Source organism: Mesoplodon densirostris, chromosome 6 (genome assembly GCF_025265405.1).
Source record: "Mesoplodon densirostris isolate mMesDen1 chromosome 6, mMesDen1 primary haplotype, whole genome shotgun sequence".
Taxonomy (NCBI): domain Eukaryota; kingdom Metazoa; phylum Chordata; class Mammalia; order Artiodactyla; family Ziphiidae; genus Mesoplodon; species Mesoplodon densirostris.
In genome coordinates, this window is record NC_082666.1 from 9,160,498 (window position 1) to 9,187,475 (window position 26,978).

Below are 26,978 nucleotides of genomic sequence, written 5' to 3' on the forward strand. Positions count from 1 at the left end.
GAAGTTCCCCAGACCCTAGAGTAGGAGATTCAAGAGGATAGGAACAGGCTTGTTTTGTTCAGTGCAGAATCTCTGGCACCCTGTAGAAGCTTCCCTTTGATAGGTATTCCTTGAACTCCTGTTGAATGGCATTCACTGTGTTAATATTGTTGTATCTTTTAGTTCACATCAACACATGTTCGCTGAGCATCTCCTTTGTGCCTGGTCACATGCTGGCCCTGGGGGGAAAGAATCCTAGCCCCTGTATTCAAGGTGCTATTTGGCTAATGGGGAAACAGGTGAGTAAACACACATTATACACAGTGAGGTAATTGCAGGTGGGGGGATATGAGTGGCATTATGGGAGCATGGGGAAGGGCCAACCAACCCAACCCAGGAAGATAGATCCAAGAGGCTTCCTGGAGGAGGTGGCCCTGGAATTAATCTTACATGATGAGGAGAAGTGGGGACAGGTCATTCCATGCTAAGGGGATATAGTGAGCCAAGATCCAGAAGGAAGAACAAGCACAACTCTGTTATCTCTTCTCAGGATGATTGTAGTTGCCTCCTAGCATGTCATGTCACTCTTCTGCTGAAAATCCACAAATGGCTTTTTAAGACTTTTTCCAAAGTCCTTTGTGTGAGCAAGGCCTGATGTGATCTGGCCCCTGTGCTTCTCTGAATTTACCTGATCACTCTGTTCCAACCACTGCTGTTCCTTGGAGAGCCCAAACAGTACCAACTCAGGGCCTCTGCACTGCCTGTTCCCTCTGCCTAGAGACTCACACCTTCACTCTCCCTGGGTCTCTGCCCAAATGTCACCAACTGGTGAGGCTGTCCTCGACCCCTGTATAAAACAACAGCCCTCTCAGTTATTCTCTGTCCTTACACTGCTTTATTTTCTTCCAAGCTAGTAAAGCCACCTGATATTATACACACACATACATATATATGTATACATACACACATTTTATGCTATATGTATGTGTATATCATAATATATGATATGCTATATACATATGATTTTTAACTTTTTTTTCGCCTGTTAGAATGGGAGTTTCGGGAGAACAGGGAGTTTGTCTTGTTCACTCTTGTGGCCCCAGTACTCAGAACACCATCTAGAAGAATGTGCCCAATCAATACAAGCAGTTTGGCATTGCTGGTAGCAGAACACACCTGAGGGGTGAAGTGGGAGGTGCGGCTGGGAGCCAGTAGATAGCAGGAGCAGGCTGGGGAGTGGGGCAAGCCTCGGGTGTTGGCAAGGAGCTTGGACCTTCTTCTGAGTGAATCAGGAGCCAGGCAAGGGTAATGAGTGGTTGGATTTATGCCTGGGGATGGTCACGCTGCCCCTTGGGAGGGGTGTGGCGTGGAAGGAGTGAGACTGGCAAGTTACCCCAGTGCAGGTAAGGGGTAGGGGTGAAGGGTTGGTTTAGGGGGAGGGAGGCAGGGAGAAGGCGAGACTGATGATGCCTTGCCCCTCACTGAGCTGGGGAGTCCCAGAGGGGAGATTCTGTTCTGGGGGTGTCAAGTCCAAGGGGCTCTTGGGCAACCTAGTGGAGGTGTCTGGGAAGCTGGGGCCAGGTGGGTCTAGAACTCAGGAGAGAGGCCTGGGCTGAACAGAGGTTTGGGGCTTGGAACAAGGGGAACATGACATCATTGTTGTCATCATCCCCACTCAAGCTTCATCTAAGTGAACTTTAATTGAGCACTTAGTATGTACCAGGCACTGTGCTCAGAGTGATTTCTTTATTGACTCTTCTCTATAATCCAGTGGTGTGCTGGTACAGGTCTCCCAACCAGCTCTCTGGAGAAAAATCGTACAAACCCTAATTTGTAGAGTTTGCCAATTTCCATGATGTAAATACTTCAACCATGGCTGATTTCAAGCGACTGATGCGATGTTATGGGAGGTGGAATTTGAAGAGATGGGCAGTGGCACAGCATCATGTGGAATTTCCACCACAGATACAATAGACTCAGACAACCTCCAGGGCATCCATGAGAGTAAAATGAAGTAATTTTATAGGAATTGACAGGTTTGGAGTATTTATTACCTTTAATTTTAATATTGCTTATTTAATTGTAAGTTTACCTAATTTAATTGTTAACAATGGCTGTTTCTAATGACCACCTTACAAAATTAATACCCGAAAATTTAACAAGCACCTCTTGTGAGCCGGTCTGAATCAGTTCCAGCACACGGCTGCTACAATCCCATGACGTCGTTGCTGTGGTCGGGGAGGTGAAGTGAGGTCACCCAGCTGGTGAATGGGAGATTTAGGTATTCTTGAGCAAGTAACTTCCTGTCCTTGAGCCTCAGTTTCCTCATCTGAAAAATGGGGACAATAAAACGTATCTCCTGGGGTGCTGTGGAGCATTCATGAGTTAATGCTTGTAAAGTACCTGACATACAGCAAATGGTTGCCAAGTGGGAACCACTAGTGTGTTGTAGTTACTTTAGTAATAATAATGAACATATATCGTCTCCTCAAGGTATTCATGTTCTCGTAGGGGGAGTTGGTCAGTGACAAGACATATACACATTCATAGGATTCTGATCCAGGCAGAAAAGGAAGACTTCCTGGAAGAGGTTGCATTTGAACTAGGTCTGGCAGAATTGAGAGAATGGGGGTCCATGAGGAATAGGGGGAGGCATTCCTGGCTGCTGGTCCACACGAGCAGAGGAGGGATGAGAGATGAGACTGAAGGCAACTAGAAGGATGTTGAATGCCAAGACAGAGTCTGAACTTGTCTCTGAGGGCCCTGGGGAGCCACAGCAAGCTGCTCAGCAGGGCCTGGTGGCATCAGGTTGGCCTCTTGGAACACCAGTGTGACTGCGGTGGGGAGAAGGGCCAGGAGGGGGCAGGAGTGGAGGCAACATCGGCCACGATGAGGAGACGTGGAGATGGAAGCCCACCCATCTGGGCGGGGCTGGGGTGGCCTCCAAAAACACAGGCTCCCTTGACCCCCTCCTCCCCTGCAGCTACAGTGAGTGGGGTGAGCAGTAGGGTTCCCGTCCTCAACTGCTATCGTCCCCACCCCTGCTCAGGCCCAGGTCCAGCTCCAGCCCCAGCAGCTAATCCTGGTGACACTGGGTCCCCAGGCTGGGGCGGGGCAGCCAGGCAGCTGGCCTCAATTAGCTGGGGAGCAGGGTCTGGACAGTGTCATTAGGAGAAAACCAGAGCCCGGCCATAAACTCTAATGAATGCATTAATGGAAGGCTTGTGCGCCTCAAAGGGGGAAAAAAAAGTGGGTCTAAATAAAGTTATTAACACAGCCCACCTGTGCTCGGCTCTCGGCCTATATTGTTCAAATAGCCTATTAACTCCTGAAGCATCCAGTCTTGAAAGTGAGCCCTGCCTCTCTGAAGCAGACGTTTAACTGCGTTCATATAATTCAATTAGATTCCTCAGTCGTGGTCCAAAGGCATTCTCTGGGCTTTCATCTCAGTAATGGCCTGCAGGCTGGAGTGGGGAACAGGGGGTTAAAAAGAGGGGCTTGGAACCTGCTTTCTGGCCTGACTCACCCCATCACCTGGAGGGGCCTCCAAATGAGTTTCCTGGGGCAGAAAGCATTCCCCATGTGCCCGGGCTCTCCGATGGCCTTCTGTGCCTGGAATTCCCACCTACCTCCTCCTCGTGCATCCTCTGTCCAACATCCAGGCCCTGCGGCCCCCATTCTGCCCCACCCCCCTTGTCCAGCAGTCCAAGGACCCTGACTCCACTCAGCTGACCCTATGAATAAGGAGTTAAGAAAATTCCTTAGGAACTGGGTCTTTTATAGATTCCGTTAAAGCCTTCTTCCTACTTCTGTCACTGAAAAAGGATAAAAATCCTTTTATCACTCTACAACTTGTTAATGTTCCACCCCGGGTGCACTTCATCTGTAATAAACATCTTCACAAAATATGCATCCCCAGGGAGGAGCCGTTAATTTCCTCAAGGCCTCACACATGTGAGGGGTTTTATTGCCTGCAGGTGCTTCACGAGGTTGCGTGGGCTTCTAATAAATATCCACTAAACCGCAGGTAGCCTGGGAGTGAGATGGGCCTATGCACCTGTCCACAGAAGGCCTCCACACGCAGCTCCTCCACCTTCTCCTGGCCAGCCCTGGCACTGGCAGCTCCCAAGACCGACCTGCCCCTCGGACGCCTGCAGGTAAGTTCCCAGGGCCCTAGATTCCATCCGAGCCACTCACAGAGCCCTGGGCGGGGGCCGGGACGTCGGGGCCGGGGTGGGGGGCGCTGGGAGGGGCTGGGGCGTCGCTGCTGCCGCTTGACATCAGGAGGATTCCTCTCTGGAACCCACACACCTTGGCAGGCATGGCAAACACACAAAGACGTTGAAGGCGCGTTCTCGGGTTGATTTCTTGGTTTCCTTTCCTTGTTTGCTGTGAGGGAGTCACCCACATTAGGATCTACTGTGGAAATGTGATTATCAATAAATTTGACTTCCCATTTTCTTAGTAACTGAGACAGAGAAAAGAGAGCTTGCCTCTCTTAAGTGCGATTCATAGGAAATGTGTTTTGCATGTCTTCAGGGCGATTTTGGGGATGTTAAAAATAATTGCTAGAAAAATAGGTGGTAGCTCAGTCACTAGAAAAAAAAGATTACTTAAGGAGTAGTTTTCATCTGCGTTCCATGAATTAATTAGAAGTTTGCATTTAATAAATATTTCTCTAGTCTCCGGGGTTCTTTCCACATCATGATCACCAAATTAATCGTGAGCTATGTGCTGGGTTTTGGGCAGATACGATGCCTTGTGGCTGAGGGAGTGGGGATGCGGCCAGTGGCTCTTTCTTAACCTCGATGTGAGCTGGAGAGTCAGCCCTAGGCTCCTGGGGGTTCACAGAGGCCCAGGGGAGAGAGGTGGGGGCCTGACATGGATCCGCAGCCTCTTCCAGGACGAGGTGCCTCTGAGGACCAGAAGTCGGGATGCTGAGCTCATCCCTAAATCAAAGGGTGTATGTTGCTTCTGGACACTTAATAACTGGCATTTCTGGGGCACTTCCATGGTGGCGGTAGGGACATGACCTGAGGTCTTTCCATATGGCTTGGTGCACGCATGCCCCCACCCAGGGAAGCCACCCACGCTAGGGAGAGCGGCTGCTGGATTCAGCAGAGACAACACACTGGGGCCACAGAGGCTTCTGGAAAGAGGAGATAATCCAGATCTTTCTGAAAGCCCTGAGGAGGAACACTTAACTCAGCTGCGTTCACAGGCCCCTCCTTCCCAGCCAGAGGGCTGCGCAGAATCCCACAGTCTCCGGATCCGGGGCCGGGAGGGAGGTAGAGTAGGGCCTGGACAGCTGAGCCTTGGGATGTGCACATTCCTTGTCTGGGAAGATAACGATATCCTGTCACTGGGCGCAGCACCCGTGATAATACAGGTCCTGAGGTCTGGCTGCAGGTCAGGGCGAAGCACCTGGAGGACAGGGGCTTACCTCTGGAATCTTAACTACCCCTTTGTGTGCCAGGAAGCTCAGGTTTAAGAAGTGAGGTTACTAACCCAAAGTCACCCAGTGGAGGAAGAGAGTTTGGGAACAGAAGCAGATGACCCTACCCGAATCACCTGCAGGCATCCTCCCGTCAGACCTTCAAGGGAGGGCACAGGCTGCCCAGCTTGCAGACCACAAGCTGAGGCTCACCTAACAGTTGGGGAACCTAGCAGGGCCCTGACCTCTGCCTCTGTCCTCCGGACATGGCTGCCCACACCCCCCCCACTTCTCTGTGCTGGGAGGAGAGAGGGTCATTCACCCTCTGCCCCGACTCCCACTGGTCCGCCTGGCCCGGGCCAGCAGAAGCCATAGGAGGTCCAGGGAGCCTGGAGCAGCTTCAGAGGCGGCGATGGACATGATGAAAGGCCCGGAGCACGGGACCCAGCCAAAAGTTTAGAGGAAGCAGGGTCACTGGGCCTGGGGAGCGGAAGGCCCAGGGGGCCGGGGCCCCGGCTAATGGAGAACACCAGATGCTGACCAGCTGTTCTCTATCTCCCTGGAGGCCCGGCAGAACCAGAAGAGCTTCTACAGCAGGAGAGAATTAGGGGGGATAGCAGAAAGAACTGGCCGAGGGGAGTGGTCGGGCTTTGAGGAGCTGTAAGAAACAGGATGGCAGCTCCGAACTAGGGCCTGGGGGCCAGAGAGAGAGAGAACTCAGAAAGTTAGCCCTGATGCACTGACCCCCCTCCTCTACAACATGATTTGAATGAATCCACCACCCTCTTCCACCCAGCCCTGCCTCGTGGGCCAGAAGCCCCACTGCTCCAGTAGCAGGGCCAGCGGTCTGGGGCCTCAAGCCTTGGACAGGAGCCTCTGAGGCTAAACAGTCAGGGTTCCGGGGAGACCCACGTCTCGGAGGCCTGGGCCCCCACAGGCTGGGGACAGCTGGTCCCAGGAGGCGAGACCTTTAGCGGCCAAAGCCCCCCAACATGAAGCCCCCAACCCTGTAGCTCATAAAAATAAACTGTAAAGTACTAAACTGTAAAGTAAGGGTGAGGAAGGCCTGCAAAGTCCCAGTTCTACCCACAGTGAATACTTTGGTGCTTTAAAAATCCAACTAAAATATCTAGGTGTCTGTGTTCAGCCGGTGCTCTAAGCACAGGCTCTGTCTGCTCACAGGGTGACCCAGCCTGGCACTTCCTCCTTCGCGCCAGGGCCAGGGCCACTGACCTGGGGGGCTTGGGAAGGGAGGAGCGGGAGAGACCCCGGAAAGCCACGCTCAGGGCTGGTGCAGAGCTGCAGACCTCACCCCAGTTGCCAACTCATGATAGGAAAACCGGGTTACAGAGTGAGAGAATGGAACGGGTCTGTGGAGTCACGGCCAGACGATGGTGGCCAAGCATTGTTCCAGCCCCAGCTGAAGCACTGTTTTCTTGATGATTTGATTCTGTTTCTGGATGGAAAAGTAGGATGTCCCTGCTCAGCTTCCTTGACCCCTTCTGGAACCCAGGGCTAGGGTTGTTCGATCAAATATAGGGCACTCCATCCAACTGGAATTTCAGATAACAAGGAATAATGTTCTAGTATAAGTGTGTCCAGTGCAATATTTGGGACAGACTTACACTAAAAAAAAATCATTTCTTGTTTACCTGAAATTCCTATTGAATAGTGCATCCTGTATTTTTATTTGCTAAATCTGACAACTCTATCCAGGGCCCCTACCCTAGTTGGGACTGCTGTGCCCTCCCAGGAAGGACCTTCCAGGCGTTTCTCTGGCAGCAGGAACCCGGGCTGGAGGCACTGCTCTCACAATTCGGAGATGTCAGAGGCCGTAATCACTCCTTTACTGTTGCAAAGAACAGAAAATGCATTTTCTTGCAATATTTTTCTTTCGGTATATATTTTTGGAGGAGGCTTGGAGGGCTCCCTCACAATGGGAGTTATTTATCAGGGAAATGAGGCATTTTTGAGTTCCTCGTTTGTGGAGGACACGGCAGTAGTGCCGGGCAAGCTGCTTCTGTGATCTCCTGTTTCTCTGGAAGAATATGGAAAACAGCTGACGGTGTAAGGCAAACTTTTCCCTCTGATGCTTCTGGAAGCTCATCTCCTTGATTTAAAACTTGCTAGGACACAGGTGGATTTTTTTAAGACGTAAAATGGAAGGAAGGAAAAAGACAAAATACCAGCAAATGTTCTCGGGCCAGCTCTTGGAATATGATTCTTGGGATCAATGGTATTTCATTTTTCAAATTGTTGAGGTCTTTTTCAAAAAATTATTTCCAAAAGGGCCATTGCCTTTGCACATAAAGAGACTTAGAAAGGTCTTTCTTTTTCTTTCCCACTCCCTCTCTTTCTTAAGCTAACAGAAAGATGTTAAAGACATTATCTGAACTAAGCAATCAGGAAAAAATATTTGCAGAGTCAAGAAAGATCAACAGAACACGAAAAAAAAGGAAACAGATAAAAAGCAAGTAAAACACACAGAAAAACATCTTTATGTTAGATTTTCGTTAAAATTTTTTGACATCTGACTTTATACCTTGGCGTGCTAAAACCCGATCACATTTAGTTTCAAGATGCCATATAACTAAAACATCAAATCTTGATGGCTTTTTCTCACTTTTTCCAAATATTTGATGGCTTTTTCTTTTTTTTTTTTTTTAACATCTTCCCGGACCAGGAGAAATATTCCAATATGGGAAAATAATGTATTCAGTGCATTTCTTTTCTAGAATGGTATCTGAAGGCAGTCAGGGTCTGCTCTAAAGATGGCAAATTTTGCAAAGACAAAATCCTAGTCCTAATTCACACCAGAATGAGAGCAGGGGAGTTTACCTACACTCCCTTTGCCGAGTCTGAACCACGGGAGAGTTCTGCTTCACTGAGCAAAGAGCCTGGCTGAAACCCAAGGGACCCAAACCTCAGCCTGCACCCCCTTTCCAGCTCCCATCCATCCTCTTCCCTTTGGGATCATAGATCTCAGATCGGAATCTTGGCCCGGAGCCTGGAGCCGGAAAGTGCAGCTTGATGTCAATTACGGCCCAATTCCAGAGGTGCTATCAAAGAGTTAACTAGGATGTCCCAGCGCGCAAATGTGGGATAATTGGGAAACAAATTCTACAAACATCTTGAAAGGGGCAAAAGACCTTTGATCTTTCTATAGAAAGGCAGACATTACCAACGTTACTGCCTTTTGGGGCCTGCACACATCTCATACCAGGTTAGAGGATGCCATCTTTCTGAGAAATCAGCCGACACCTAATTCCATCGTACCTTAATTATCCTAACTGGTTTCGTATGTCCAAAGGCATTTTCCCCAAAGATTAGAGGAGAGAGCAGGACTGACAAAATAATTAAATATGCAATTTGCCAAGCGTGGGCAATACGGCTTTGAAATCACCTTTTCAGGAAGTTTTACTGCTTGTTCATGGACATGTATATTGCAGCCTTCAGACTTTTATTTAAGCTCTTTTGATTGCCTAATGGATTAATACCTGGGTGCCATCAGCGAGGGCCTGAGACCCAAGGCTGTTTCTAATTTCGCAAATATTGCGCCCGCTTCCTCTGGTGTTATGACAAAAGCAAGCCTCTAGAATTTGCCTTCTCGCTTAAAGCTACATGCTGATCCCCTCAAATAATTGCCTGATGTCAGAATCGGCATCTCCCAAGGGGCGTTGTGGGTTTACAGGAAAGTCCCACGGTGCCAGGGGCCTGGGCGGCCGGCGGCGGGCTTGGCAGGACTGGGGAGGCCCGTGTCGTGCTCGGGGCCTGGGTCTATGTGGGGTGGCATTCCCAAAAGGAGTCCATGTCTCATGACAGCAGGATGCCTCTCAAACGAAGTCCCAGGCAGCATCCCGGGTACAGAGGAATGTGTTACTGTCCCTGCTTAGGACCCCTGCCAGTGGGTAAGGAACATTCCATGGGAAGGGGTGGGGGAGGTGCTCGTGGGGATCTGGAGAAGAATCTCCGCTCAGGCTCAGACTGCGGCGTGGAGGGAGGCATCCGGAAACCGGAGCTGGGAGTTTGCTCTGGGGGAATAGTTTGCATTCTGTCCCCGAGGCTGGGAGAGCTGGAGTCCAGGAGGAGGAATCCACGGAAGTGATCGCACCGTTCCCATCTTTTGGCTGAGCTGGGTGTCTGGAGGCCGCGTCTTGGGGCCAGTTCCAAGGACATGAAAGCAGGGTCTCTGGGGGGTGGGGGGAGTTCTTTTCTGGTATGGAACATGTGTGGGTACCCAGTGGGCAGAGGACGGATCGGTAACAGCATGCAGAATCGCTTGGTGCTCGGAGTAGTGAGAGGGTAGGTGGAAAGGAGGGAGAGAGAGAGAAACAGAATCAAAAAGACAGCACACACACGCACGTGTGCACACACACAGATTGCCTTTGAAGGCGGGGGGGGGGGGCGGGGAGGGGACAAGGCCTAATTGTCCTAGGGATGTGCGCTGCGGCCGGGCTTTTTCATCGTCCCCAGAGCTCCCTAATGAGGCTGTGGCCTCTCCTGGTGGGAACGCTGCTCCCTGGACTCAGCTTTGATAAAGCGGATGGACCGTCTGGGTCGAGTTACCAGGTTTTCCTCTTTTCCTTTTGAACCCTGCGGTGGTTTTGCTCCTTCATGACAGAGGGGGCCAAAGTCCCTGGCCTCTGTCCTCAGGGGACACAGGCCATCCCACCTCCTGGGAAGGGCAGGGAGGTGGCAGGCCCCGGAGTGAGGATGCTGGCCCCGGCCACGGGCTGGGGGAGAGGAGGGGGCTTTGCTGGGCTTGATATTCAGAACTGCTTGCCAGCCACACCGGGTCTGCTGGCCGATGCAAAAAAACATCACCTAGGGCTTCCCTGGTGGCGCAGTGGTTGGGAGTCCGCCTGCCGATGCAGGGGACACGGGTTCGTGCCCCGGTCCGGGAGGATCACACATGCCGCGGAGCGACTGGGCCCGTGAGCCATGGCCGCTGAGCCTGCGCGTTCAGAGCCTGTGCTCCACAGTGGAAGAGGCCACAATGGTGAGAGGCCTGCGTACTGCAAAAAAAAAAAAAAAAAAAAAAAAAATCACGTAAAATGCTTCTTAGCAGCCACGGGGTATGCTGGCACGGTGAGCAAACACAGGTCAATAACAGCAGCGGCAGCAAAGATAATGCCGTCTGCTTACTGAGAGCTCACTCTGCTGGGCACCGAGCCAAAGGTTTGACAAGGATGATACTGTGCCCATTTTACAGAGGGGCAAAAGGAGGCTCCGAGTTCAGTGGCCTACTGGTCAGAGGCAGGATGGGACTGGATCTGTCACCCCCACGGCCCAGCTCTTAACCACTGGCCTTCCTGAAGGGGCGGGAGCCTCAGCTGGCCTTGAGCCCCTTCAACACACCAGTTTTCTAGGTGCACAGACCCTCCCTCATTTCTTCTTACCCGTGACTGGGCTTTCAGTAAGACCACAGTCATAATGTTAGCAAGACCCCAGCTCTGAGGTCCTGCCTCCCCCAGGTGTCCAGAGGTTGCCCTGGGCAGTGGCTCTGGAAGGGGCGAGCCTTGAACCAGGCACCCTGAAGCAGGAGGAGAGAAGAGGACCCTCAGCCAGTGAGACTTGGCTTTGATTTCTGATTAGAAGAAAACACCCTCTCAGGTGGTTCCTCCTTATCAGGGAGGAAAGTCCCCTTTCTGGACGGGAGACGGTGAATGGCCGGAGAGAGACTGTCCCCTCCCAGGGCCTTCACACAGGACAGGTCCTGCTTTCAAAGGCAGCTCCGGAGAGGCTCACCTGGACTTCAGGGTCAGACTTGTCCCTGGCCTGGTGGCCTGCCGTCCCACCCCCACCTTCCGGCCCCCCTGCCCTGATCCCAGCCGCCTGCCCTCGAGGCTTTCCCATCAGTGCTCCTCTGGCCGGCTGCCTGCTCGTCCTCAGCTGCTGCTGCCCGGAAGACGGGCGACAGCTGTGCCCAATGCCCCTATCGCCACGGCCAGTCACTCTTGATCTCTGTGGTCCTCTGGGCTGTGAGCAAGGACCTTAACTTTTGTCTAACTTGTGAAAAGAGAACCTTGTAAGCCTTGACTCATTCCATCAGACACCCACTTTGTGCCGGGCCCTGGGCTGGCACGGGGGGCACAGTGGCCAGTGAGGTGGATGCGGTTTCTGTATTCAAGGAGGGGTGGTGGTTTCTGATTCTGATCAGCAGTGGGCTCTGGGCCACATGCTCCACAGTGGATCGGGATGCCCCAGAGTGCAGCCACGCCCCGAGCGAGAGCTGGGGACAGAGCCTTACAGGGTGGGGTGGCAGCCCTCCCGTGGCCCCTGTGGGTCCCCAGGGATGGTGTGTGTCGGGAAGTGGTGCGCTCTGCTGCTTCGCGCTCCCACCTGGACCCGCCGCTTGTGGGCGGAGCCATGTGACGCCTCCATCAGGGGCTGGAGAGTTGAGAATTCCTGCTGGAGCCCCTGGCAGAGTGTTCTTTCCACGTCCCATCACTGACATGCCCTCTGTTACCTCTGGGTCACATTTGTGGTAAGAGGGTGCAGGGGGAAACAGCGATAAAGGGAGGGGCGTGATGAGAGCAGAGGACTTTCCCCAACATGTTAAAAAAACGTATTGAAGTGTATTTATTATACAATGTGTTAATTTCTGGTGTACAGCAACGTGATTCAGTTATACATATATACACATTGTTTTCATATTCTTTTCCATGATGGTTTATCACAGTATATTGAATGTAGTTCCCTGTGCTATACAGTAGGACCTTGTTTTTTATCCATTCTATATATAAGTTTGCATCTGCTGATCCCAAACTCCCAATCCATCCCTCCCCCTTGGTAACCACAAGTCCATTCTCTATGTCTGTGAGTCTGTTTCTTAGATATGTTCATTTGTGTCATATTTTAGATTCCACATATAAGTGATATCATATGGTATTTGTCTTTCTCTTTCTGACATACTTAGTTTTAGAATCTCGAGGTCCATCCATGTTGCTGCAAATGGTATTATTTCATTCTTTTTTATGGCTGAGTAGTATTCCATTGTGTGTGTGTGTGTGTGTGTGTGTGTGTGTGTGTATATATATATATATATATATATATACACCACATCTTTATACATTTGTCCATCAATGGACATTTAGGTTGTTTCCATGTCTTGGCTATTGTAAATCGTGCTACAATGAACACTGAGGTGCATGTATCTTTTTGAATTATAGTTTTGTCTAGATATGTGCCCAGGAGTGGGATCGCTGGATCATATGGCAACTATATTTTTAATTTTTTGAGGAACCCTGATGCTATTTTCAATAGTGACTGCAGTAATTTACATTCCTGTCAACAGTGTAGGAGGATTCCCTTTTCTCCATACCCTCTCCAGCATTTTTTGTAGATTTTCAAATGATGGCTATTCTGATGGGTGTGTGGTGGTACCTCATTGTCATTTTGATTTGCATTTTTCTAATCATTTAGTGATGTTGAGCATCTTTTCATGTGCCTGTTGGCCATCTGTGTGTCTTCTTTAGAGAAATATCTGTTTAGGTCTTCTGCCCACTTTTCAATTGGGTTGTTTGGTTTTTTTGTTACAAATATATTCAAATACGTAGAACATTTTATTACAAATACATAGAACATTTTATTACAAATACATAGAAAAATCGTGAGACTAGTCCAAGGAATGCCCACATACCCACCTCCTAGATTCAACACAAGCAAACTTTTTACTGTGCTTGCTTTATCTATGTATACACATATTTGTATCTGTGTATTTTTTGTTATAAGTTTGAAAGTAAATTCCATATGCCATCCCTAAATACTTCAGTGTGCATTTTCTAAGAATAAGGACGTTCTCCTCGGTAACTAACACCATTACCATGTGAAGTAAATTAACAGTAACTTGAGAGGGAGGGATTTTGATGATTAGTTAAAAATCAAGCGCTGGTACCTCAGAAAAACAAAAGGCCTGGCAGAGTGTTATTTTAAAAGCTTCCTTTGGTTTAAATCTCTATCCAGGGCAGCTGGAGGAGGAGGGGATGGCACTCTGGTGACAAAGCCCGTGAGTTCCATGAGAGCAGAGCGTGGGCACGCAGTGGGTGCTTTCGAGGTGTTTGTTGATTGAATGCACCCCTGGCAACAGCGCATCCCTGAATCCCCCCTTATGCTCCAGAGTACAGAGGGGTCTGTCCTTCCGGCTCCTTCCTTGCCCAGAGGAGGGAGGCATGTGGGGAGAGTGGGGGCTTGCCTGGCAGACAGACTGGAGCTGTTTGAATCTCTGAGACCTGGGCTGACTGGGGTACCCCCGTATCTCCAGTTCCCTTGGGACCATCAAAACATCTGGGGTGAGGGTGCGATGTGGTGCCTCCCCAGGTGCTGTGAGGCCCTTTCCCCTCCCTGAGGGGAAGCATCTTGTACCTGTGTGTGTGACGTTAGGAGAGTTTGGGTGGAATATGATGGAATAGTATTCAGCCTTAAAGAGGAAGGAAACCCTGACACAGGCTATATAGCATGGAGGAACCTGGAGGTTGTTTGCTCAGTGCAATAAGCCAGTCACCAAAGGACAGTCACTGTATGATGTCACTTATGTGAGGCTTAGAGCAGCCAGATACACAGAGACAAAAAGTAGAGTGGTGGTTGCAGGGGCTGGTGGGAGGGGGGAATGGGGAGCTGTGGTTTAGTGGGGACAGAATTTCAGTTTTGGGAGATGCAAAGGGTTCTGGAGATGGATGCAGGTGATGGTTGTACAACCATGTGAGTGTATTTAATGCTACTGAACGGCACACTTAAAAATGGTTAGGATTGGGCTTCCCTGGTGGGGCAGTGGTTGAGAGTCCACCTGCCAATGCAGGGGACGTGGGTTCATGCCCCGGTCCTGGTCACGGAGCGGCTGGGCCCATGAGCCATGGCCGCTGAGCCTGCGCGTCCGGAGCCTGTGCTCCGCAACGGGAGAGGCCACAACAGTGAGAGGCCCGCGTACCGCAAAAAAAAAAAAAAAAAAAAAAAAAAGTTAGGATTATGGTTAGAGAAATATTATGTATTTTACCACAATAAAATGGTGGGGATTCGGTGCCTGTGACTGGCTGTTTTGTTAAGGTTCTGTTTCAGAACGATGGTGCCCCCCTCTCCTCACATGTTAGCAAAGCCCACAGGTCAATCAGGCAAAGTCGCAGAGAGCTGAAGATGCTTGGGAGCGTCAGACCTGAGACCCGTTTCTGGAACCGTTTCTGTTTGAAGTGAGTCTCGCCAGCCAGGAATGAATCAGAGGCATTTTGTCAAAGGAAAGAACTTGATGAAAAATTGTTTTATGAAACCCAAATTTTGGCATGTTTTCACATTTTAGTTTGTCAGAAGGCCGAGTAATAAATGTTAAGCGTGTTGTTTATTAGTATGTGCGGTTGACTTCTTTTATGATGACAATTTTATTTTGAAGTTTGTCACCGAATACCCGCCGGACGGGGTGGGGAGTCTAGAAAAGAAGGGCGGGAGGCACGGTTTCCAGTTTATCCAAGTAGTGGGCAGTTTTTATTAAAACAACAGAAAAGGAGGAGGCAGCCCAGGCCCAAATCCCCCTCCCACGCACGGGTCAGCGGGCCAGCGTGGCCTGCGGGTGCCTTGTCCTGGGGCCCGGCCTTGACCTCCTGATGTCTGTCTGGCTGCAGTGGGAGCCGCGCACTGCCCGGGCCGCCTTGCGGGCCTCTTGGCTGGGCCGCGCCTGCAGCCTTTGTTCCCCAGGCCGGCACTGGGTAGCCAGTTTGTGGTTGTAAATGGGGAGAGCAGGGACAAGAGGCTGTGCAGGGTGTGGACAGCCCCTGGCAAACCCTCCATGAGAGCCGGCCGAGGGACAGAGGGGCCGAGCGTGTGTTTCCTTTCCTCTCACCTCCTCTCCACCCACAGTGCATGGAGGGGTGGAGGTTCCAGCCCCTCGTGAGCTGAGGGCAGTGGGACCCAGGAGGAGGACACTGGGAGCTGTCACACAGCTGGCCCTGCCACTGAGACTGGGTAGGGGGGTGCTTCCCTCCAAAAGCCTCAGTTTCCTCAACTGTGAAATGGGGTCTCCACGCTTACCCTGGGGCTGCTGTGAGCTCCTGTTTCCTGGGTGCTCTCCCTGGGCTGGGTGCTTTGGTGGCCATATTCCACCCAAGCCCAGGGCGGCCCTGTGTCCAGTCTGATCCCCCCTTTCAGATGAGGAATTGGGGATCAGAGAGAGGGAGCCCTGTTACCCAAGCCGCCCAGCAGTGAGAGTGTGGCTGGCTAGGGTCCTGAGTCTGCTTGGAACCCAGGCAGGAAGTAGGGGGACAGCCCTGCCCTGCTGGCCCAGGGTGGGCATCCTCGAGGTGACTCGGCAGCTGCCCGCAGGCTGGGGAGGAAGTACAGCTTCCGAGGACACAGGGAGCCCTGCTCTGAGAAGAGCCCGGGGGTCCTGGTCAAACGTGGCAACTTTCAGCCCCCAGGGTCTCTCCCTCCTGGAGTTAGGGGCCTGGGGCCCCTGCATCTATGCTCTTGGCCCAGGTCTGGTCAGCTGGTGAAGGGGCTCCTGAGCCCCACCCGGTGGACGTACCAAGTGATGAATCCCCACCTCTATTCGGGCGGTGGGCTCCTCTTTGGGGGTTTCTGGGCTGGGAGGCCTAAATGGGGGCAGGAAGAGAGGCACGGGGCCTGCCGGCATCCAGAGGGTTTTCTGCGCAGTTCCTGACAGGGCACAGAGAGGCTGTGGCCCTCTCTGGTGTCACAGAGCGTTCTGGCAGAGGGCCGCCTGCCCGTCCCTTCCTGAGGCCACTGGTGCGGGCACTGAGGCTGGTGCTGGGGTTGGGCGGGGCTAGGGGGAGGGTCTCCCACCTGGGGCTGCCACCTCCTCTGCTTCCTTTGGCATGTGGGGTGGGGACTTGGAGGAAGGTTATGGGTCCCCAACACCCCTTGTTCGTCACATTGTGTTTTAGCCCCAGGTCTGGCCAGTGGCTTTGAAATAGATGTTGGTCAAGACAAGCCAAGGGGAGCTCGTTTGGGATCCTTTCCCTAGATTTGGACCCTCCGGGGCCCACGGTCATCACCCCTGCTGTAGGAAACGCTTTTAAGCAAGTCGAGGTGGGGGATTGGAGAGCACCGTCCGGGCCTCTGGCTGTTGGCAGCTCCTGCCCCATCTGACCTGAAGCTTCTCTGGCAGGGCCTCCAGCGGGGCAGCCGGATCCTCCATAAAAGGATAAGGATCACATTCTTCATGTTTTAAGTTGCACAAAAGCTGTATGCATAATTAATGTGCAATAAACGTGAGCAGCTAATTAACTAAATAAGAAATTAACTAAATAAGAAAAATTAACTAAATTAATTAAATAAGAAAATTAACTAAATTAACTAAATAAGAAAAAAGGAATATACTTAATTGTAAAAATTTAATTTTGCTTTTATTCTTTTCCTTTCTCTCTCTCTCCCCGTTCCCCCACCCTTTTACAACTTGTTATATTCTCGGAGCCCTTCAGATCTTGCCGGAGATCATATTCTGAAAGACTCACCTCCTGACCTCTTGCCGGGGAGCCGAGGACAAGATTAGTTTTAAGCCTTGGCCCAGTCAGCCACTTTCAGCAGAGGGTCCGAGAGTGTCCACGAGCAGGGCGTTATTGTGTCGCAGAAAGGAATGTTGTAATCATCCCCCAAGACCTTCCTTGGGGGACCACTATACCCTGGTTTCAAGGGCTTTGGTAGATGCAGCTTTGAGAGTCGCTCTTTGAAACTCAGCCCATCATGGTATTTAAAATTCAAAAACGTGAATTCAGTGGTTAAGAAGCCAAAGGACTAAATACATTTACATAAATTCAAACAAAGTATTTTAAGCAATACCATCCAAGGCTCCCTTTCTTCTTCTCCTTCTCATTTTTTTAAAGGACAAGACCTTTTCTAGGTGATAAAATTGGGTGGCAAAATTTCCCAGTGGAAAAATTTATTGACCCATTCTTACTTATTGTCACATCTTTTCATAAAACCTGGGAATTCAGCTAAAAAAAACAATCCATCCACTTGAAAGAAAAAAAAATATTTTTAAAGAATAAAACACTCTATTAACAGATACTTTAAAACATGATTTATTGCACACACATAACAACAACAATAATTTAAAATATCAAATCCTTGGAATAAATCACTGCCGATCCCATCTCTCTTAAACGCCAGCTGTCTTCCTGTTTCTGCCGTCTTTCTCAGCCCTGGTCTGTATCAGCAGATAATTTAAAAAGAGGCAGAAGAATCAAGAGACGAAACTCAGAGGCATCTAAGTTATTTGGGCAAGAATCGTGTTTTTAGAACATCCTTGTTTGTCCTGGACGGTTCGCAGCTGGCCCTTCTCAAGTGTTTTCAAATAGCAACCAACTCAGAGTGTCTCTTTGACTTGCTCTGTTACCAGATGAATTTATAATAAGAAAAAGACTGTCAATAGTCAATCACGTTCGTTGCCACCTCTGCCAGGTACCTGGTCCTTTTTAAGGCAAACTGCCATCACCCTAGAGATGCCCAGGCATTGGGGACCACAGGTGAGCTGTAAATAACCAGGTCCGTGGCTGTAGATCACCTCTGGCCGGCCAGCCATGCAGCCTCCACGGCAGCCCAGCTGGCAAACGCAGCCGCCTTTGTGAACAGGTGGTCCGCAAGGGTGGTGGCTGGTTTCTGCAGCAGCCTTGAAGGACCAGCCTGGTTCCAGCCCAAGACAACCCACCCAGTGCTCGGCCAGGCCCCAGCCGCAGGCCTTCGCATTAAACAGGTTCTGACCCTAAAAATCAAGGTCTGTCGGCTGTTGTCATAGGAATATGCAATATCCTCTGGAGGTCTCCTTATTGAAAAACCACATCTTGCTGCTGCCTGGGCTAGATTTCTATTCCATTTGTATTGATCACGGGGAACTGTCTCATTCCCTGGCTGACAAATACAGCCAGCAGGAAGGGAGTTTGTGTTGGGTGGAAAACATTTGTTTCCACAGTGATCTGGGGGGCCCTGGAGCTGCGGTTATATTCATGAGATGGGGGGGCATCTCTAGTTAGGCTGTGGGGTTACAAATGTGGGGATGACATGGGCTTCGGAAATTAGCCAATGTGGCCACTTTGCAGATAGTGGCACTTCTAGGAGTCTGTCCTATATATGGTACCTGTCAGTGTGTGAAAGGTCATCCAGCACAGCACTGTTTATAGGTGCCAAGGGTACCTATAAACAGTGCTGAATACTGACACTCTCATATGGTTCAGTCTACTAAATCTACTGAATAGAATGGCATGCAGTCTTTTTTATAAAATTTATTTTTTACTGAAGTATAGTTGATTTACAATGTTGTGTTTCAGGTGTACAGCAAAGTGATTCTGTTAAACATATATGTGCATACGTGTGTGTGTGTATATATATACACATATTCTTTTTCAGATTCTTTTCCATTATAGGCTATTACAAAGTATTTTATAATTTTTTTAAATTTTTATTTATTTATTTTTATTTTTGGCTGTGTTGGGTCTTCGTTTCTGTGTGTGGGCTTTCTCTAGTTGCGGCAAGCGGGGGCCACTCTTCATCGTGGTGCACGGGCCTCTCACTGTGGCGGCCTCTCTTGTTGCGGAGCACAAGCTCCAGACGCGCAGGCTCAGTAGTTGTGGCTCACGGGCCTAGTTGCTCTGCGGCATGTGGGATCCTCCCAGACCAGGGCTCGAACTCGTGTCCCCTGCATTGGCAGGCAGACTCTCAACCACTGCACCACCAGGGAAGCCCTATTACAAGATATTGAATATAGTTTCCTGTGCTGTGGCGTTGCCATCTTAAAAGGCATGAGACGGAGAACTCTCCAAGATGTATTAGGAAATGAAAAAAGCAAGCTACAGAATTATGTACTTGCTATACTCTGTATGTGGTTTTAAATTTTAATTAATTAATTAATTAATTAATTAATTAATGGGTTTTTTTTGGCCGAGCGGCATGTGGGATCTTAGTTCCCTGACCAGGGATCGAACCCACACCCCCTGCAGTGGAAGGGTGGATTCTTAACCACTGGGCCACCGGGGAAGTCCCCATATGTGTTTTTTAAAAAGGAAATATACACATATTTGTTGGAATAAGCCTCAACTCTGGAAGGAGACATTAGAAACTGTCCAAAGAGACTGCTCTGGGGAAGGACCAGGGGACTGAGGAAGGGTGAGAGCAAGGCTGACTTTCCCCTTTACAGCCTCTCTACCTGCTGAATTTTATACTGTGTGTGTGTAGGGCAGATATAAAATAATTAAAATTTAAAACAAAGATCAAGGTGTCAGGAAAGCCGTCATTATATTAGGGGTTAGGAGCTCAGACTCTGTGGTCTGAGAATTCTGGGCTTCAAGCCACTTCGTCTCATGGAGCCTCAGTTTCCTCATCTGTCAAGTGGGGATAGTAATGGTGTTTACTTCACAAAGTGGAAGTGAAGATTTCCTTGAGACGTGAATGGGAAAGGCTTAGCCCAGCGGCACAGAGAATTCAGTAAACGTTACATGTTATTATAGATGACATATAAATCATAACACACACTCGTAAATCCTTACAGTGACTTGCTTGGCATTTTCGTTTTCTTGAAAGAGAATTTAAAAATATCTGCGTGTGTTTAGGGCCAGGAGCTGAGACTCCTGAGTGTTACGTGGAACTCTGCTTAGGGGACCGTTTCGCTGATGCAGTGACGGCCCACGCTGAATCTGCAGGGTGGGTCTGGTGCTTTTTTTCTGGACCCGTAAATGGTCTTTCGCATCCTCTGTGTACACAGGCAGGTGAACTAATAGAATTAGGCTTATTGGTTTAATTCCTCTGGGCCCCCTTGGCGAGGGGAGAGCAGCTGGATGAATATTTTAATTAAGCTCTGACACCCAGAAGTCAAAGTCCCCGAGCGGTCCCAGTGGGCAAGGTCTCGCAGTTTGGGGTTTAATCAAGTTCGGTTTCAGAGTTCAAATTTCTTGCTGGACAGAAATGTGTCATTAGGCGTCCAAGATTTCGACTGGAAAAAAAAATACAACTTGACTGTATTTTCTCTAGAGAATGACACTGTGATTCGATTAGCTCCTTTTCCTTGACATTTTGCCCACTTTATTAACTTCTGCTTTGCTTTTAAGCAGGCAACTACTGTTTTACTTCCCTGAAGAAGCTCATAATATTATAATTCAAGTGTCAGGACAGATTAGGTTAAACGAACTGTGTAATTCCCGAAGGAAAACAAACTTCAAAACGGACGCGGTTCGAGTTGTAACATGTCATGGATTGCATTAGCGTTGAACGGGTGATTCTATCACCTGATGTGCTAAAGTTGGCTCAAATGTTCCCCACTCTGCAAGGTGAGAAATTACTTAGCTAACAAAACATTTCGTTTTCCTCTCTTTGCATTCTTTCTTTATGAGATCCTGAATGTGACATTTTCACCAAAAAATCTCTGCGCTTATTTGTGAAAAATGTATATTAAAACCAAAACCCATCAAATGGAAAGAAATCACAGATGGTTTTATTCACAAGCAGTAGAATTAATGGCCTCTCTTCTCTTTATAAATATTAGAAGCAGATGAGTTCATTACGATTTCACCCTAATAAAGAAAACCTGCTTGATTTTGACAAGACATTGACTTATCTAAAACATCTCCTAAATAACAAAGCTACTTCCCGCCCGTAAAACACCAGCTCGCAAACACCAGCTTTACCTGGACTGCTTCTAAATTAATGAAAAACACTCGAATCCGAAGAGCGCAGAAGAAGGGGGCGGAGGGGGTGGAGATGGAATTCAAGGGATTTTTGAAAATGTGACTGATTTTGCAAAGAGCGAGTTTTGAAATGTTTACTCTGTGGTGGTTTGAAATTTTTACATCTTTCAACAAAGCGCGCGCGGAGAAGTGAAACCATCTGAAAGGGCTTTTGAAAAGAGCGACTCAGCACAAGTTGGCGGAGGCTGTGGTTCCTTTATCTCGGGCGATCTGTGCCCATCGTGCAGGAGGGAGCCTCAGCCCTTTCCCCCCTCCGCTCCGCGCCTCCGAGCTCCCAGCTCCGCGGCGGCCTCGGCCCGGCTTCAAAGCGCTGCTGGCGGAGCGTCCCGGGAGGGAATCGGAATCGGACACCTCGCTCCGGGGACGCCCGGCCGGCCGGCGCGGTCCTCTCCCCCAGCTCGGCTGCCTGATGTGGTCATCTTGTTAGTCATGGCAAGCCCGGGGTCTCTCTGTTTGTGCCGCTTTCAGCACTTATTAAGCGAGAAGTGGGAGGCTTTACACGAAACTGCAAAAGATGTTTCTTCTCCCCAGGGCCACGGCAGTCGGGGCCACGGCTTATCCATCATTGCAAAGATCTCTCCGAGGCACGGAACGAGTCAGCTCTGCCCAGAGGGGGAGAAAAATGAGCGGCACATGGGGCCCTCTGTCCCAGGACCTTCTTGGCTCGGCTCCCGGGGAAGAGGGTGGGCTCCTTGGTCTGGAAACTGCCGGGGGAAGGCCTTTGGAGAGGCAAAGGCACCCAGCTTCAGAGAAGTGGCACATCTCTGTGGCTCTGGTGCCCAATTCTACAGTTTGGGGCTTTCCACTCAGATGCCCCCACTCTCCCCAGGCCGGAGACCAACAGGGGGCTCCCACGGCGGAGATCCAGACACCTGTACACAAGTGGCAGTGCTGGGGGAGGGGTGCTGTTGAAGGTGGAAATAGTTTCTAAGCAGCTCCTGGAAAGTGAACAAATTCTGGTACCTCCGCATCGTCTCAGGAACCTGCATCTTCCTTGCTGCTCTGTGCTCCCTTCCTCCAAGGGAGGGGCTGTGAACTCCCCGACAGGCCCAGGTGGAATTCTGAGTTCTGAGATCATCAGAGTCTCCTTTGAGCCTCAGTTCCATGAGTATCAAACTGCTGGGGAGATTTTGGGGGAAGCAACAAGTTTGAGCCAAGAACCCATGATTGAAATTCTCTGCCAATAAAGCCCTCCCAGCTGAGCCCCAAGGGTCTGTAGTTGGTTCAGCAAGCAGGGGCGGCAGGAGGCAGTGGGGGATTTGCAAACTTCAAACAGGACCTGGGGTGGGGTGGGGAGACTGTGCTGAGGAAGGAGGCCACCGACAGAGGGCTCAGGGTTAATTAAAGAGACTGCACTGTGGCACCTATCAACTCAACCTTCTCCGTATTTTCTCGGCATTAAAGCACCAGCGACTCAAGTTCTACACAGGGTTGCCTCCCTCACCTAGGGTGAGCCTGGAAGGACGAAGAGTCGAGCCACACTTAAGATGGACATTTGCAGCCCCCTGGAAGACCCCAGCCAAGGCTACTTTGCCTTCCCACCGAACGCTTCTTTGGACATCGAGGGTCTACTGTCTTCTAGGCACTGGGCTGGGCATATCACCTGGGAGATAGGGCCCATCAGCTCTCCCATTTTACAGATGAGGAAAGTAAGGCTCAGAGAGGCAAAGGCTAAAGGGCTCACCAGCTCAAGGGTATTTGGCTGCTTTGTGGGAGAGGCAGGATTGGAGCCTGGAGCCTCAGGCTTATGCCACTGGCTTGGGCTGGGGCCAGAGACCAGCAAAGGACAGGTTGTCACTGCTTACAGCCCGCCCTCACCTCGGCCCTGCCCCCTCGCACTGTCCTTGACATTCAATCAGGTGCCTGTGATGTCTGGCCCAGCAGTTGGGGCTGGGCCTCCCCAGCTTCCCCACGACAAATGGTTCTCATTTGAAAGGGAGGTTATAAAAACACATGCCCAAAGACACTGTCAGGGAACTGAGGATTAATCTCATTTCAGTCAAAGACCATTCCAAATATTTTGGGGGTGGGGGAATGGGGGTGGGTAAACAGCCCTTGACTGGGAAGGAAGTCAGGGTTCGAGGGTGCCCGTCAGGTCGGGGCCGGTTTGGAGGCACGGATGTGGACTGGTGAGGTCAGGGGTCATTGCATACCTGGTGAGGCTAAGTCTGACTGGAGGCATTGCTTTGCTGCACAAAGTCCCCGAGGCCGGCTTTACCGGGGGAGCCGGGACTCCATCGTGAACACTCACACTGGGTTTGCTATCTTGGTTATGTTTCAGGGTGGTTTAAGTTGCCAAAAGGAAAGAAAGGATTAGACGCCCGGGACATTTTCATTTTCTGGATGGTGTCAAAGCTGCATGTTTTTGCCTGGTGACTCAACCAGAGAGGGCCCTGAAGACCAGTCAGGAGGAGGGAGGCACTGCCTCCCAGCCCCCTGCCCAGACGCTTGTGGGCTGCACAGCGAACCACCCCCATCCCAGCCAGGGAAGTGAGGGAGCATCAGCTGGCTCTAAGCCGGCAGCTCCCAAACTGGGTGGCTTGATCCCTAAAAGACAACCTGTGGTTCTGGGGCACAGGCGTGAGCTGTGGACTCGGGGCCTCTGCAGAGCTTTCCAGACAACCCCAATGGCTCCACTGACTGAACGGTCAGGGGGTGACAGGTGGCTGCTGCTGCAATCTCATCTGTTCAATGACCCTGGGAGGTAAGGACATTTATTATCCCCATTTTGTGGCTGGGGAAAATGAGGCTCAGAAAGATGCAAGTGGCTTGTCTAAGGCCTGGAAGCTGGACAACAGTGATACATCTCCTTTAACTTTCTCAACAACTTTCCAAAGTAGGGACTGTTGACTTCCCCAATTTGTGGATGTGGAAGTTGAGGCTGGGAGTCGAGGCGCCGTGATGTGGCTCGTTCAAGCCACTGGGGAGGGAGGGCGGAGCTGGGGGCTTTGGGTCCCTCTAGCTGATCCGGATCCGGATCTCTGGCCCCGGCCGGTACCCCCTCGGGGCGTTCCAGAGCCCACATGGGCCGCTCCCCGCAAGCCGGCGGGCGCAGCAGGGGTGGGACCTCCGAGCGGCGCGGAGGGGGCTCGCGCTGCGGGCTGGCCTCCTTCCAAACAAATGTCCGCAGGGTGGAGTCGATGGATTCATTTTCCAACTGTCGGAGGTATTCGCCGAGCTCCCGCACGCGGAGGAGTCCCCACAGAGCCCAGCGAGGGCCGGCGCCGGGCCGGGCTGGGCGCAGCAGAGCGCCCCCGCGTGGTCGGACTCGGGCGCGCGAACTCGCGGCCCGGGCCTGTGGGCTGAGAGGGGCCTTGCGCTTTACAGGGACCCAGGAACCTTGAAAGGGAGCTGCTAGGATGGTCCCCATTCTACAGAGGGGAAAACAAGCAGGAGAAAAGTGCAAGAGACCTCCCAGGTTCCCCCAACTGGGAAATGGGATTCAAAGTGGGGGGCTGCCTCCCTCCAAAGTGCCTCCTTCCTGGAAGCAGCGAGAGGCTGTCCCGGCCCCTGCAGGGGCCTGCCCTAAGGAGCCCCTCCAGTCCGTGTCGGGGGGCGGGGAGGTGCCAGGGGCCCACAGCGGTTTACTACCCCAGCAGGAAGTGCTGATGGGTGCGGTAGCGCTGGAAGCAAATTCCAAACACGAAGCTCTTGGATTTTCTGGCAAAATCCAGCCAGGGAACACTGATGTGCTAGTGTGCACCAGGCCAGGGGCTCCCACACTGGGTGGACAGGTCTGGGGGGCGCGGCGCGGGGGCTCCTTAGACCCTCTGTCCCCCTTCCTGCCCACGGTGAAGGGGTCTTCTGGGGCCTCCCTGCGGCCCAGTGCTCTCTGCTGGGTGCCGGCCAGCACTGTGCCACACCCTGCGCCAAGCATGCTGCGGGTCTGATCTCAATTCCTCCTCTGGAAAGCTCTGGGTGGCTGCTGGCTGTTATCCCAGAGCCCCAGGGTTGCATTCAGGGGAGCTGGCGGAGCTGGGCCTGTCGGGCCTCATGAGTCATCCCGATACCAGACAGGATGCCTTTTCTCCGGTGGACAAAATCCCGGCTGCCTTCAGGCACAGCTCGGGAGCTGGGCATGCTCGGGTTGGACGTCCTGAGCTCCCTGTGGTTGACCCGTGCTTCTAAGCACTCTCTGTAGCCTGGTTTCTACATGCGCTGAAGTGGAGAGTCCCCGCCTGCAGGAGTGTGGTGATAACACACGCAAAGCAGAACCGCTGTTGCCCTAATAAGTAAATGTGTGCCGGGGCTGTGTGACCAAATGCAACCCGCCCTCCCCCCCATTTGTTTGCTCCTCACTTGGAACATCCTTCATCCCAGTCCATCCACCTTAGAGGTCAGCGCTCACCTTGTCTCCTCTAGGAACCCTTTCTCTCCCATCTTCCAGGGCTCCTCTCCAAGGGACGGTACTGGTGGGATATGAAAGCCATTTTTAAAGGGGTCGAGAGGATGGGCAAAGATTCTTAAACAAGGCGCAGAAAGGAAAAGATTGATAATTGGACTCTATTAATAACTTTAAATATTTTAAATTTTTTCATCGAGGTAATTGACATATAACATACTAGTTTCAGGTGTACAATATAACAATTCAATATTTGTATATACTGCAAAATGACTACAGTAAGTCTAGTTAACATCTGTCAGCATACAGAGTTAAAATTTTTTCTTTCTCATAATGAGAACTTTTACGATCTACTCTCTTAGCAACTTTCAGATATGCAATACAGTATTAATAACTGTAGTCACCATGTTGTACATGACATCCCCAGGACTTGTTAACTGGAAGTTTGTATCTTTTGACCCCCTTCACCCGTTTTGCCCACCCCCACCCCTGCCTCTGGCAACTACCCGTCTGTCCTCTATACTATGAGCTAGGTTTGTGGTAGTGGTGGTGTTTTTTAATTTATAAATAATACATTGCAAAGTGCTTACGAATCAGAAATCGTATCTGAAAAGTTAGCTTTGTGTCCCCATTTTAAATCCACCATTTATCAGCTTATGTCCTTAGGCAATCACTTAACCTGTGGAGGATTCGGTTTCTTCATCTGTAAAATGATGGTGATAACGGCTGCCCTTTCTTTTTTTTAAAAATTGAGGTATAGTTGATTTACAATATTATATTATTTTCAGGTGTATGACATAGTGATTCAATGTGTTTATAGATTTTACTCAATTTTAAAATTATTACAAAATAATGGCTGTATTTCCCTGTACTATATAGCCTTGTTGCTTATTTATTTTATACAAAGTAGTTTGTGTCTCTTAATCCCATAACCCTATCTCGCCCCTCCCCACTTCCTTCTCCCCATGGGGAATCACTGGTTTGTTCTCTATATCTGTAAGTCTGTTTCTGTTATATACATTTCTTTGCTTTATTTTTTAGATTCCACATATAAGTGATAACAGAGAATTTGTCTTTCTGGTCTGACTTATTTCACTAAGGATGATACTCTTTAGGTCCATCCACATTGTAGCAAATGGCAGACTTTCATTATTTTTTATGGTCAAGTAATATTCCATTATATATGTGTATATATACACATATATACGTATATATACACACACACACACACATATATATATATATATATATATATATACATGTACACACACACATCTTCTTTATCCATCCGTTGATAGGCACTTAGGTTGCTTCCATATCTTGGCTATTGTCAATGCTGCTGCTATGAACATTGGGATGCAAGTATCTTATTATTTTCATTTTCTTCAGATATATACCCAGCAGTGGAATAGGTGGATCATATGGTAGTTCCATTTTTAGTTTTCTGAGGAACCTTCATACTGTTTTCCATAGTGGCTGCACCAATTTGCAGTCCCACCAACAGCGGGATTTCTCCACATCCTTGCTGACATTTGTTATTTGTAGACTT